At 37.3% G+C, this 12,241-nt stretch overlaps 1 pseudogene; it reads right to left on the minus strand.

The window, feature by feature from the left end:
- Positions 1–8,347: 8,347 nt before the first annotated feature.
- Positions 8,348–9,121, minus strand: LOC119528239 (annotated as a pseudogene).
- Between the last annotated feature and the right edge of the window lie 3,120 nt (positions 9,122–12,241).

A 12,241-nucleotide genomic window follows, 5' to 3' on the forward strand; every position in this document is an offset into this window, starting at 1 on the left:
AAGCTTATTATAAAGCCACAGTTGCCAAAACAGCATGGTACTGGCAGAAAGATAGACATATAGATCAATGGAATCGAATTGAGAATTCAGAGATAGACCCTCAGATCTATGGCCGACTGATCTTTGATAAGGCCCCCAAAGTCACTGAACTGAGCCATAATGGTCTTTTCAACAAATGGGGCTGGGAGAGTTGGATATCCATATCCAAAAGAATGAAAGAGGACCGCTACCTCACCCCCTACACAAAAATTAACTCAAAATGGACCAAAGATCTCAATATAAAAGAAAGTACCATAAAACTCCTAGAAGATAATGTAGGAAAACATCTTCAAGACCTTGTATTAGGCGGCCACTTCCTAGACTTTACACCCAAAGCACAAGCAACAAAAGAGAAAATAGATAAATGGGAACTCCTCAAGCTTAGAAGTTTCTGCACCTCAAAGGAATTTGTCAAAAAGGTAAAGAGGCAGCCAACTCAATGGGAAAAAATTTTTGGAAACCATGTATCTGACAAAAGTCTGATATCTTGCATATACAAGGAATCCTACAACTCAATGACAATAGTACAGACAGCCCAATTATAAAATGGGCAAAAGATATGAAAAGACAGTTCTCTGAAGAGGAAATACAAATGGCCAAGAAACACATGAAAAAATGTTCAGCTTCACTAGCTATTAGAGAGATGCAAATTAAGACCACAATGAGATACCATCTAACACCGGTTAGAATGGCTGCCATTAAACAAACAGGAAACTACAAATGCTGGAGGGGATGTGGAGAAATTGGAACTCTTATTCATTGTTGGTGGGACTGTATAATGTTTCAGCCACTCTGGAAGTCAGTCTGGCAGTTCCTTAGAAAACTAGATATAGAGCTACCATTCGATCCAGCGATCGCACTTCTCGGTATATACCCGGAAGATCGGAAAGCAGTGACACGAACAGATATCTGCATGCCAATGTTCATAGCAGCATTATTCACAATTGCCAAGAGATGGAAACAACCCAAATGTCCTTCAACAGATGAGTGGATAAATAATATGTGGTATATACACACGATGGAATACTACGCGGCAGTAAGAAGGAACGATCTGGTGAAACATATGACAACATGGATGAACCTTGAAGACATAATGCTGAGTGAAATAAGCCAGGCACAAAAAGAGAAATATTATATGCTACCACTAATGTGAACTTTGAAAAATGTAAAACAAATGGTTTATAATGTAGAATGTAGGGGAACTAGCAGTAGAGAGCAATTAAGGAAGGGGGAACAATAATCCAAGAAGAACAGATAAGCTATTTAATGTTCTGGGGATGCCCAGAAATGACTATGGTCTGTTAATTTCTGATGGATATAGTAGGAACAAGTTCACAGAAATGTTGCTATATTAGGTAACTTTCTTGGGGTAAAGTAGGAACATGTTGGAAGTTAAGCAGTTATCTTAGGTTAGTTGTCTTTTTCTTACCCCCTTGTTATGGTCTCTTTGAAATGTTCTTTTATTGTATGTTTGTTTTCTTTTTAACTTTTTTTTTTCATACAGTTGATTTAAAAAAGAAGGGAAAGTTAAAAAAAAAAAAAAAAAAAAAAAAAGAAAAAAAAAAAAAGATGAAGTACCCCCTTGAGGAGCCTGTGGAGAATGCAGGGGTATTCGCCTACCCCACCACCATGGTTGCTAACATGACCACAGACATAGGGGGCTGGTGGTTTGATGGGTTGAGCCCTCTACTATAAGTTTTACCCTTGGGAAGACGGTTGCTGCAAAGGAGAGGCTAGGCCTCCCTATATTTGTGCCTAAGAGTCTCCTCCTGAATGCCTCTTTGTTGCTCAGATGGGGCCCTCTCTCTCTGGCTAAGCCAACTTGAAAGGTGAAATACCTGCCCTCCCCCCTACGTGGGATCAGACACCCAGGGGAGTGAATCTCCCTGGCAACGTGGAATATGACTCCCGGGGAGGAATGTAGACCCGGCATCGTGGGACGGAGAACATCTTCTTGACCAAAAGGGGGATGTGAAAGGAAATGAAATAAGCTTCAGTGGCAGAGAGATTCCAAAACGAGCCGAGAGATCACTCTGGTGGGCACTCTTACGCACACTTTAGACAACCCTTTTTAGGTTCTAAAGAATTGGGGTAGCTGGTGGTGGATACCTGAAACTATCAAACTACAACCCAGAACCCATGAATCTCGAAGACAGTTGTATAAAAATGTAGCTTATGAGGGGTGACAATGGGATTGGGAAAGCCATAAGGACCAAACTCCACTTTGTCTAGTTTATGGATGGATGTGTAGAAAAGTAGGGGAAGGAAACAAACAGACAAAGGTACCCAGTGTTCTTTTTTACTTCAATTGCTCTTTTTCACTCTAATTATTATTCTTGTTATTTTTGTGTGTGTGCTAATGAAGGTGTCAGGGATTGATTTAGGTGATGAATGGACAACTATGTAATGGTACTGTAAACAATCAAAAGTATAATTTGTTTTGTATGACTGCGTGGTATGTGAATATATCTCAATAAAATGATGATTGAAAAAAAAAAAAAAAGTAAACATATCTAAAACCACAAGGTAATCCTGATATTTTCTATCATTGCATTCTAATTCCATCTCTACTCTGTAAGTCCATCTGCTTCCCCTGTCTCCACTTAGAACCATCAGATCATTTGCTGCCATCACCACAGCAGAATCCCTTGATGACTGGTAAATTGGGACTAGATTATTCTATCTTCCTTCTTGCTTGCTTTCAGAGGCCAGTCTTTTCAAGTTATTTTTCTCTGTGAAGATATATCTCTGTTTCAGACCTGCTGCCTTGATTATATCCCTCTGTTTTCCCCAACTTTGTCAGAGAGTCCTACTGTCTTCTGAATCAAATACAATCTTCTAATAATAGCCTTGAAAGTTTTCCATCAAACAGATTCTTCTCCCTACCCGATATCATAGAGTTGTAAATCAGTTGTGGTTGTCTGCCTCCCCTTGGTTCTCCTCGTCTCAATAAACCCTCAACATACAAAAAAATAGCCTTTTATTAGCAGTGGTAGAATTCATCTGTCCCAGAATCATTTGGGGACTTACCTACTCAAAAAACTTCTGTGAAACTTTTTTCTTTTGCAACCTACAGTAACATACCCCAGCCTTCAACCTTCTTAACACATTTTTAAATTATGATATTTGCTTGAACACAGAGTATTCACGTTGATGATATATTTTTCTGCCTTTAAAAATCCTTAAGGGCAGGCACTTTCTGTTTATTTTTATATAACATGTAATCTCAAGTACTAAGAAATGGTTCTTTTGATCCCGTGGGTCTTCAATAAATATTTCCTGATTTGCTGATTAACCTGTGGGTTTGTGACTGCATTAAGGATTCCACGTAGGAAAAATAAGTTTAGTTTCTGCCTTATGTGCTAATTCTTGTTTAGGATGGCAATGCAAAATATAACTGAATTTGTGTTGCAAAGGTTTTGAATATACTCAGAGATAAGAACTACATTCCATGAAATTTCATGGAAAGAGAATTAGTGATAAGCTAATATTTAAGAAATAGGTATGAGTTATGGCTGAACACACCCATGAAATCTTTAAAGAGTGCCTGATATGTGAAAAATGTAAAAAAAAAAAAAAAAAAGAAAGGATCTTTTTCAACACTGGTCACACCAATTTCTGATACAGCCAAGAACTTTATGATGTTGGTCTCATCATGGCCTTTGAAAATTGTGAATTTGAGGGGCCTAAATTACTTGCTGATGGTGCATTGTAGCAATTTAGTAGTTTCTAACACTCCAAGTTTTAGAGTTCCTTGTTACTCCCTACAGACATTTTGTGGTAGGCAGAATCCTAAAGATGGTCTCCTGTCTTAGATTTCTCCTGGTTATTCGATGAAACACTAATCTAAGTACTGACTGGTGAAGGAACTTTGCAGAAGTAATTAAGGGTACAAATTAGCTGATCTTAAGAGAGATAGATTATCCTGGATTTTCCAGGTGGGCCCCAATGAAATTAACTGAGCCTTTAAAAGCAGAATAGGAGGTCAAAGGATAGAGTGAGTCATGGAGATGCAGTGGTAGAGGAAGGCAGAAGATATTTCAAGGGTCAGAAGTATTCTACAGGCTGTGGTTTTCTGAGATGTAGGGAGCTGTGTGCAAGAACTGGGGAGGGGCCTCTGGTAGCTTATATAGCCAGCAAGGAACTGGGGACCTCAGCCCCAGAACCACAAGGAACTGGATCCTACCAACTACCTGAGATCAGCTTGGAAGCAGATTCTTCCAAGAGCCTATGATTTGGCTTTGTGAAACCTGGAGCACTGAAACCAATCAAATCACACCTGGGCTTCTGACTTTACAGAACTGTGAGATAATAAATGAGTATTGTTTTAAGCTATCTGAATTTGTGGTAACTTGTTTACAAGCAGCAATAGCACACTAATACACATATCAAAGACAAATGAGGGTTATAGGGACTCTTTCCTTTTTGTTGGAGAAATTTTAAGTAGTTTCATATTGGGATTGGGCCTTTCCAGGGCACCTTCCTGCAATTTGTAATGGTCTATGAATGGTTAATAGATCTTAGCTTTGCTTTAATATTCTTTGTTATTGAGCAAAACTTGGCTTATAATTAGAGTCAGTTTTCAATGCCATTTAAAAAGAGTTCAGTAAATTAATCTGATAAAACCTCTTTTGATGGAAGTTCCACCTGTAAAGCACTATTTGTAATGCACTATGTGTGCAACAATCCTTCATGTGGTGCAGTCCAGTATACTTGAAGTCTGAAAGTATTTAACAGGTCTATATTTAGATTTTTATCCTGACTATAAAGAGCAAGCACATGGCCTTCCCAGCCACCCTATAAAGATGATAATGAACTGTCTTCCTGGATGAGTTGGATCCTAAGCATTGTCCTCAGCACACACCAATGTATGGGGCCAGCTGTTGGCCATGTGTCCTGAGTCTGTCTCAGCAGGGAGATGGCCATAGAACACCACAGGCTAAAATACTTACATGATGTGATCTGAGGAGAGTTGAATGGAATTTTAGTCCTTTGTGGAAAACCATTTCTCTCATGAGCCTCGCCTGAAAATTTCACCTTCAGAGACAACGTACTAAATGACGTTGTTAAAATGTTACCTTGAAGAAGAAATAACACTTAATCATAATGCTTTTTTAGAGCTTGTCATGGTTTACAAAGCATTTTTTGCATACATTAGCTAATTTCATCATCACGGCAGTCCAGTGAGATAGGTGAGGTGAGTGGGGTGGATTGTTTTATTTTTTCTTGCTCTCACAGCACTTTTATTTACCTATGGGGAATAACCTCATCCCTACTGGATTTGGGGGTAGAACCCTTAATCAGATGTGTGGCCCTTCCCTCACCAAGGAGATGGTACGAGACCCCTCCCAGCCAGATCTGGTGTTTCTCTGTCTCTGGAATGTGGCTGATGGAAAGCAGATGGCTTATGTTCATTCTGCCGAACTGCTGGGCTGTGAGCTGGAGCTGGCCCTGCAGTTCTTTCTTCCAGCAGCCTTGGCCCTTCTCTTTTTCAAGCCTGGATCCTCAGCCTCCCTTTCAATGCTGTGAGCTGATAATGTCCTTTTAAATAATTCTCTTTTGCTCAAGCCATCCAGAGTTGGTCAAGCCAGTTGCCTCTTTTCTACTATTTTATGCTTTCTCCCTTCCTTTGAAAATGATTTTGGTGATAGTTGGTGTGTATAAAGAGCATTTGACTGGAAGTTAGGAGGTCTGGATTATTCCTTTGGCTTACCATTTTAATTAGCTTTATATGAGACTGATGCTGGGAAACAAAGCTAAAAATCTGACTGACTATACCTCTCAGTGTCCTACATGCTGAGATAATCAGGCTGTTGGGAGCACTAAAAGCAAGGAAAGGAAAATTCTGCTAAATTAAACCCAAGAAACATTTATTTAAGGCCAATTTAAAAGATATTTAGAAAGAGGAGATGGGAAAGGAGCAGCTTTGGAAGAAAACAGGATATGCCGTTGGATGAAAGAGGATCCACTCTGCGAACCAAAGAAGAGCTCCTGACCTGGGGTTTGCCATGTGGGTGCAAGATGCTATAGGATTTATGTGGTAAGTTTTCTTGGCGGTCCTTTATGTCACAATTTAGGGGAGTGATGGTGGTGTGATTTTAAAGTACTCCATGTAATCTAAATAATTTTATATTAAAACAGCTTAAGTTTCACATTGCCAAATTTGAATGAATTTTAAGATAGGGTATGAGATTCAAGGATTTTAAACTGTGGCAAATCTTTGAACTATACCCCAGTATCTTGGGGTCATCTGGTCACTGGACACCTTGGTGGGAAGGTCAGGAAATTACTATATATGAGAACAAAGAGAAAGGCTAATTTAGAATGTCTGTGGGCATGGCTAGCAAACATCAGTTATTTACTTATGGATTGGCGAAGGAGAATGGGATGAGGAGGAGTGGAAAAATGGCCAAATGTAGCTGTGATTTTTCAAAAAGGGTAGAATCATATTTCATAAAATATACTGGTGATCTTGTCATTAATGCTGACCAAGTTTTTTTTTGTTTAATCTTTTGTTTGTTTATTTGTTTTCCTCCTTTGGGGTTCTTAGTTTTTATCTTTAGCATCACTGAATACTTTGTTTTTAAGTTAAAATCAAGTTATTTGTTTTAGAGAGAAATACATACTCAGTGACAACACTTTCAAACAATATGAACTGTAGAGTATAATTAATATTCTCTCCCACATTGCCAATTCTTCCTCTCATTAAGAGAGACCATTGAGTAGCCTATAAAGAGTTTTAGTTCTTTACATTTCTGAACTCTTTTATTCTAATGGTTGGCCAGTTGATTTTCTTGGATTTTCATATAATTTTCCAGTTATAACATTTGTTCTTCTTCCTTTCCAATATTCCTTTATTTATCTTATAGAAGATTAATTAGAGTGTTAAATGGTAGCAATGATGGTGGGCACCTCAGTCTTGGATTTAATTGGAGTCCTTCTAATGTTTCTTATGCAAATTACTTATGGTAACAAAGTTATCAATGTGGGAGATTGCTCCAATTTATTTTGTTGTTGTTTTCCTCAAGAAAGGACTGTGTAAGATGGGAAATTTTTGTTCCTTGCACATGTGATAGAATTCTACCATAAAATTATCCATGTTTAGACCTCTACCCCCCCACTTTCAGCCAGGTGATCAGTATCTTTATCTATGGTTTTAATTCCTTCAATAGCAATGGCCTATTCAAGATTTTCTCCTTTATCAAAATTTGATAAATTGTATTATTTTAGAAAACTATTAAAGTTTTCAAATTTTTTAAATATAAATCCATATTTATAGTTTTAAAAACCTGTTATAAAGTTCTCCTTTACATTCCCAATGTTTTCTTTTTGCTTTTTAGAAATGTTTGTCTTCACTAGACTTCCCAGTTTTTCAAAGAGCAGTTTTATACAATATTTAATGTGGAAAAATTGCAACATATTCAAAAATTGTCAACATGGACAATCCTGTTTCATTTATACCTCTACCCATGACCTCTTACCCTATCCCCCACCTTATGTTAAGCAAAAACAGGCACTGTATATTTCAAATGTAAATATTTAATGAAAATATTTTAATGTATATCTCTAAAAGATAGGGATGCTTTAAAAATACATAGCAATATTATCATACCTAAATTATTGTTTGAGATTTGACAAATTGTCCATTGGCTATAAGATTTCTGCTTATAGCCCAGTCCATACTCCATCTTATGAAAAATCTTCTTCCATTTGCATGCCCTCTTTTGAGTAAGCTATCAACAGTTCAGTGATTGGTCTCAGGGTCATGTGTCAGGTGTAAGTTTCAGCACTAAGTTGAAAATCATAAAAAAAAAAAAAAGGCAGAATCTGGGAGCATATAAGATAAAAGCAACACCTTGCAATTATGTGGTATCTTTCATCCTTTGCCTAACACAATAACATACTTCATACACATAGAAGTCTGTGACCCTGTATTGATGGTGGGGGAAGCTTTGAACCATTGAGGTTAAAAATTACTTGAAGGATATCCCAGGAGGTGAACAAAGAGCACACAAACTTCTACCCAGACTTTTGCTTGAAACAACCTTTCAACAGTTCTTTTCCCCCATGTTTCCCCCAACCCCAGCCTGTTCAGATCAGAACACAACAACATAGGGATTTTTTGTCTCTTTTTCTTTCTGAATTAAGGGAAGTGTTACTTTTATACCCCGCCCCCATTAGTCTCCTTTGCACACCTGCTACAAAAATGGAAGGATACCAGCTGATGTGACCTGAGGTCTGTCTTGGTCATCATTTCCTCACAATACAATGAGATACTGTTTGGGAAAAGTGGAAGGTCTGTGAGACTTCAGTGAATGGACTTGGGTTGGTTGGGAAGGATGGCATTTTTTGTCCTTTTTGCCTGCATTCTTTCTGCAAAGGCTTCTTCCCTCGGCACACCATTTATTGTTGAGGACTTTAACTGGCCATCTTCTTCAACTTCTACTCTTTCTTGACCATTCTTGACAATTCTCTTTGTAGTCATTTTTTGCCATTATCTAGTTTAGTAGGAGTTGATATGTACTTGAAGTTGCCCATCTTACAACCACCAAATGACATGGAAGAAAATGAAGTAGGCCTCCATGCCCCAGTGAACCAAATGAAGTAAGCCCTTCATCAAAAGAGGATTATCTACCTCCAAAAGATAGATGCCCACTGAAGGAAAAGAAAAAAGATCCTGCACCTCTGCTTCTGCTTCCACAGGGCCCTCTTTGATTCCTTCCCAAATCTTCAAATGAGTCAAAGATGTCAAATGAAAATGAGTCCCTGCCACCAAAAAAATTCCCTGAAGACATCATATGGATTGTGGACATAAAGTGAAACTCGTGTGGACTGTCAAAATGATTTCCACCTCCACCACCACCGTTAAATCCCTTTTGGCCATATTTATCACAGATGTGCCATTTTTTGGCATCTGATTACATGTCATATGCCTTAGCTGCTTGTTTGAATTTTTTCTTTGCTTCTTCATTCTCAGGATTTTCATCAGGGTGCCACTTCAGTGCCAATTTACGATATGCCTTTTAATATCTGTAGGTGAGGCTTGTCTCTGCACACCTGGAACTTCATAGTAACCCACCATGTTTTAACAGGTTGTTGAAACAAGCCCCAAGGAAATTGGTGACCAGTAGCAGGAAGAAGAGGCTGGGCAGTGGGGCCCGTGGTCTCCTCTTGGCTCCAACACAAGCTATGCTGGTGGAGATGGTGGTGGTGATACGTCTCAATTATTGATGATGATAATTTATTAATATCAAATATTAACATTGCTCACATTTTCTAGATTATATCTCTTTTGCACACACATACATGGACACATAAACACACACGTGGATGTGTATAAACACGTATACTCAGTTTGAATTAGGATCAGAATAAATCCACACAGTGTGATTGTTTTATATGTATCTTAAGCCTTCTTTAATCTACAGTTTTTCTTTCTCCTTATCTCTCTTACACTGAAATTTATTATTTAAAACCCCATGACTTGTCTTATATCATTTCTTACATATTGGAGTATGCTGATTGAGTACCCAAAAGGTTAGATCCTATGGGAAATGTGGAATAAATATTTATTTTTCCTCTATATTTACCAGTTTTCAAAATAATACATTTGTAAAATGAACGAGTTTTTTTTTAAAAATATCATTATAAATTTATATATTTAAATATATTTTATGTTTCAATAAGTAGTAGTATTTATCATTATTGGTGCTCTCTTTGTCCCAGTTTGGCCAGTGGTAGCTTATTCAGATTGGATCTTAAATCCTTTTATATAACCCTTATGGCCTTTGATAACTTTCTTGCTTTCCAGTATAACTCATCTCGTACATTTCTGACCTTTACTTGGAATCAGACATTTGTCTGAGGAACTTTGGTCCTTTTACTGGGAAATAAATTTATGGGCCAGTCTTGATGTTAGGGATACTCTTTGCTACTGAGTCAGCTATTATTTCTGGGCCTTTTCTATGGAAAGAACTAGGAAATATGCATTTTAAAAAATACACTATAATTTGCAATTATCTATTTTCAAGTTAAATTTTAAATATGTAACTGATTCCAAAGTAAAAAAAGAAAAAAGGTATATTGAAAGAATAAGCTGGTCAACCAATTGGTGGTATAAGATGCTCCAGGGTGCTGTTCACCAACAGAATCTTTGAATAACTAGCAAAAACTGGCAGAGCAATTTTCCTCAGAACTCTGGAAAAGATTTGAAGGGTTGCAATAACTGGGCAGGCACTGAATCAAGAAAATGCAACTTTAAAAAAGTTTAGGCACCCTTGCTAGCCCCTCCCTGATTCTCCACAACATGGTGTGGAGCCAGCCTGCTCTCCCACTGTGGGTCTCTGGTTCTGTTCTGAAGGCAGCAGAGGAACCCTTAAGTGCAGACTGTGGGCTGATTGTGAACCTGAAAGGTTAGATCCTATGGGAAAGGATCTAACCTTTTGGGTAGGATGGCAAACCGAAAGACTGAACCAGGGAATTTGTCTCAGGTTCAACCCCCGCAGAACTTGCCCTGCAGCCATAAGCAGCTTGTGGACAGTTAAAGCAGTAAGGAACAATTAGGTAGCCTTGAGAAAGTGATTACCTGCTTAAATCATACAAAAGAGCACCTGAGAAAGGTAGAACATCTATTTCTAGTAGGAGGAGGCATTAGAATTCTTGCAAATGGGGGAAATTCCTAAAACAATGAACAAGCTCAAGCCCAAGACAAGACACATTTGCAGAAAAGATGGAGAAGACTTTGCACTTTGCATTCACCTTGGGTTGATACTCTTAATAGGAGGGACAAACTCTAAAGGAGCACACCAGGAAATACAGCTTAATTCGAAAGGACAGTGAAAGGTATATTTTGCATTTCTTTGTTTTTATTAGCTCCTGGCATGCAAAGAAATCTCTGTTATATTACTAGCTGTGTACAAAATTAAAGAACAAACAGCTCAGGGATAAATACCAGAGTTAATACTTTAAAACTTAAAATATCCAGTGTGCAACAAAAGATTAGAAGACAAACAAAGACAAACAATCCAGAGGAACAAGATTAAAATATGGAAACAATCAGTAAAGAACACTGCACTTTGGACATACCAGAACAAGACTTAAAAGAAATCGATCCTCAGTATTCTCAAAGAGATCAAGGAGATAAAGGAAAACACAGAGAAAGAAGTAACGGATATGAAAAAAAAAATTCATGACCAATATAAGAATCCCAATAAAGAGGTAAATATTTTTAAAAGAAACCAAGCAGAAATCCTGGAATTGAAGACCATAATAACAGAAATGAAAAATTCCCCAGAGGGCATAAACAGTAGTTGGAGCTTGCAGAAGAATTTTATCTGGCAAGCCTGCCTTTCAAAAATGAAGGGAGATTAAGACATTCCAAAATAAACAAAAGCTGAGGTAGTTCCTCACCACTAGACCTGCCTACAAGCAATAATGAAGGGAGTTTGTTAGACTGAAAGGAAAGTACACTTGACAGTAGATGAAAACTGCATAAAGAAATAAAGACCTCTGGTAAAGGTAACTATCTGGGTAATTATAAAGTCCAGTTGTATTGTATTTTTTTTTTTTTTTTGGTATGTATGTAACTCCACTTTTTACTTCTTACAGGTTCTAAAATACAAATGCATAAAAAGTGGTGGTAAATACATGGTTTTAGATAATCAATGTATAAAGATATAATTCGTAAAACGTAGAATGGTGTATGAGTATGTTATTGAAGTTACGTTGGTATCATATCTGATGTGACTGATAAAGACTTAGGTGTTAAATTTAAGCTTAATGGTAACCAAAAAGAAAATTTATGAAAAATTATGCAGAAAGAAATGAGAAGAGACCCAAAATGTACAGTACAATAAAATGAAATAAAAATGAAATAAGAAAATTAATGAATAATTGAGGGAAAAACGCATAAGACATGGAAAGACCAAACAGAAAAATGGCAGAAATAAGTCCTGTATTATCAGTAGTTACTTTAAATGTAAGTTGAATAAACTCACCAGTTAAAAGGCAGAGACTGACTGAACAGATAAAAAGCATGACTCAACTACATGCTATTGACAAGAGACTCACTGAAATTCAAAGACAAGGAGTTTGAAAGTGGAATGATGGAAAAAATATGCCATGCAAATACTAACCAAAAGAGAGTTAGGGTAGCTATAATAATATCAGATAAAATAGGCTTTGAGTAAAAAAAACTTATATG

The sequence above is a fragment of the Choloepus didactylus genome, chromosome 2, assembly GCF_015220235.1.
Source record: "Choloepus didactylus isolate mChoDid1 chromosome 2, mChoDid1.pri, whole genome shotgun sequence".
Lineage (NCBI taxonomy): Eukaryota > Metazoa > Chordata > Mammalia > Pilosa > Megalonychidae > Choloepus > Choloepus didactylus.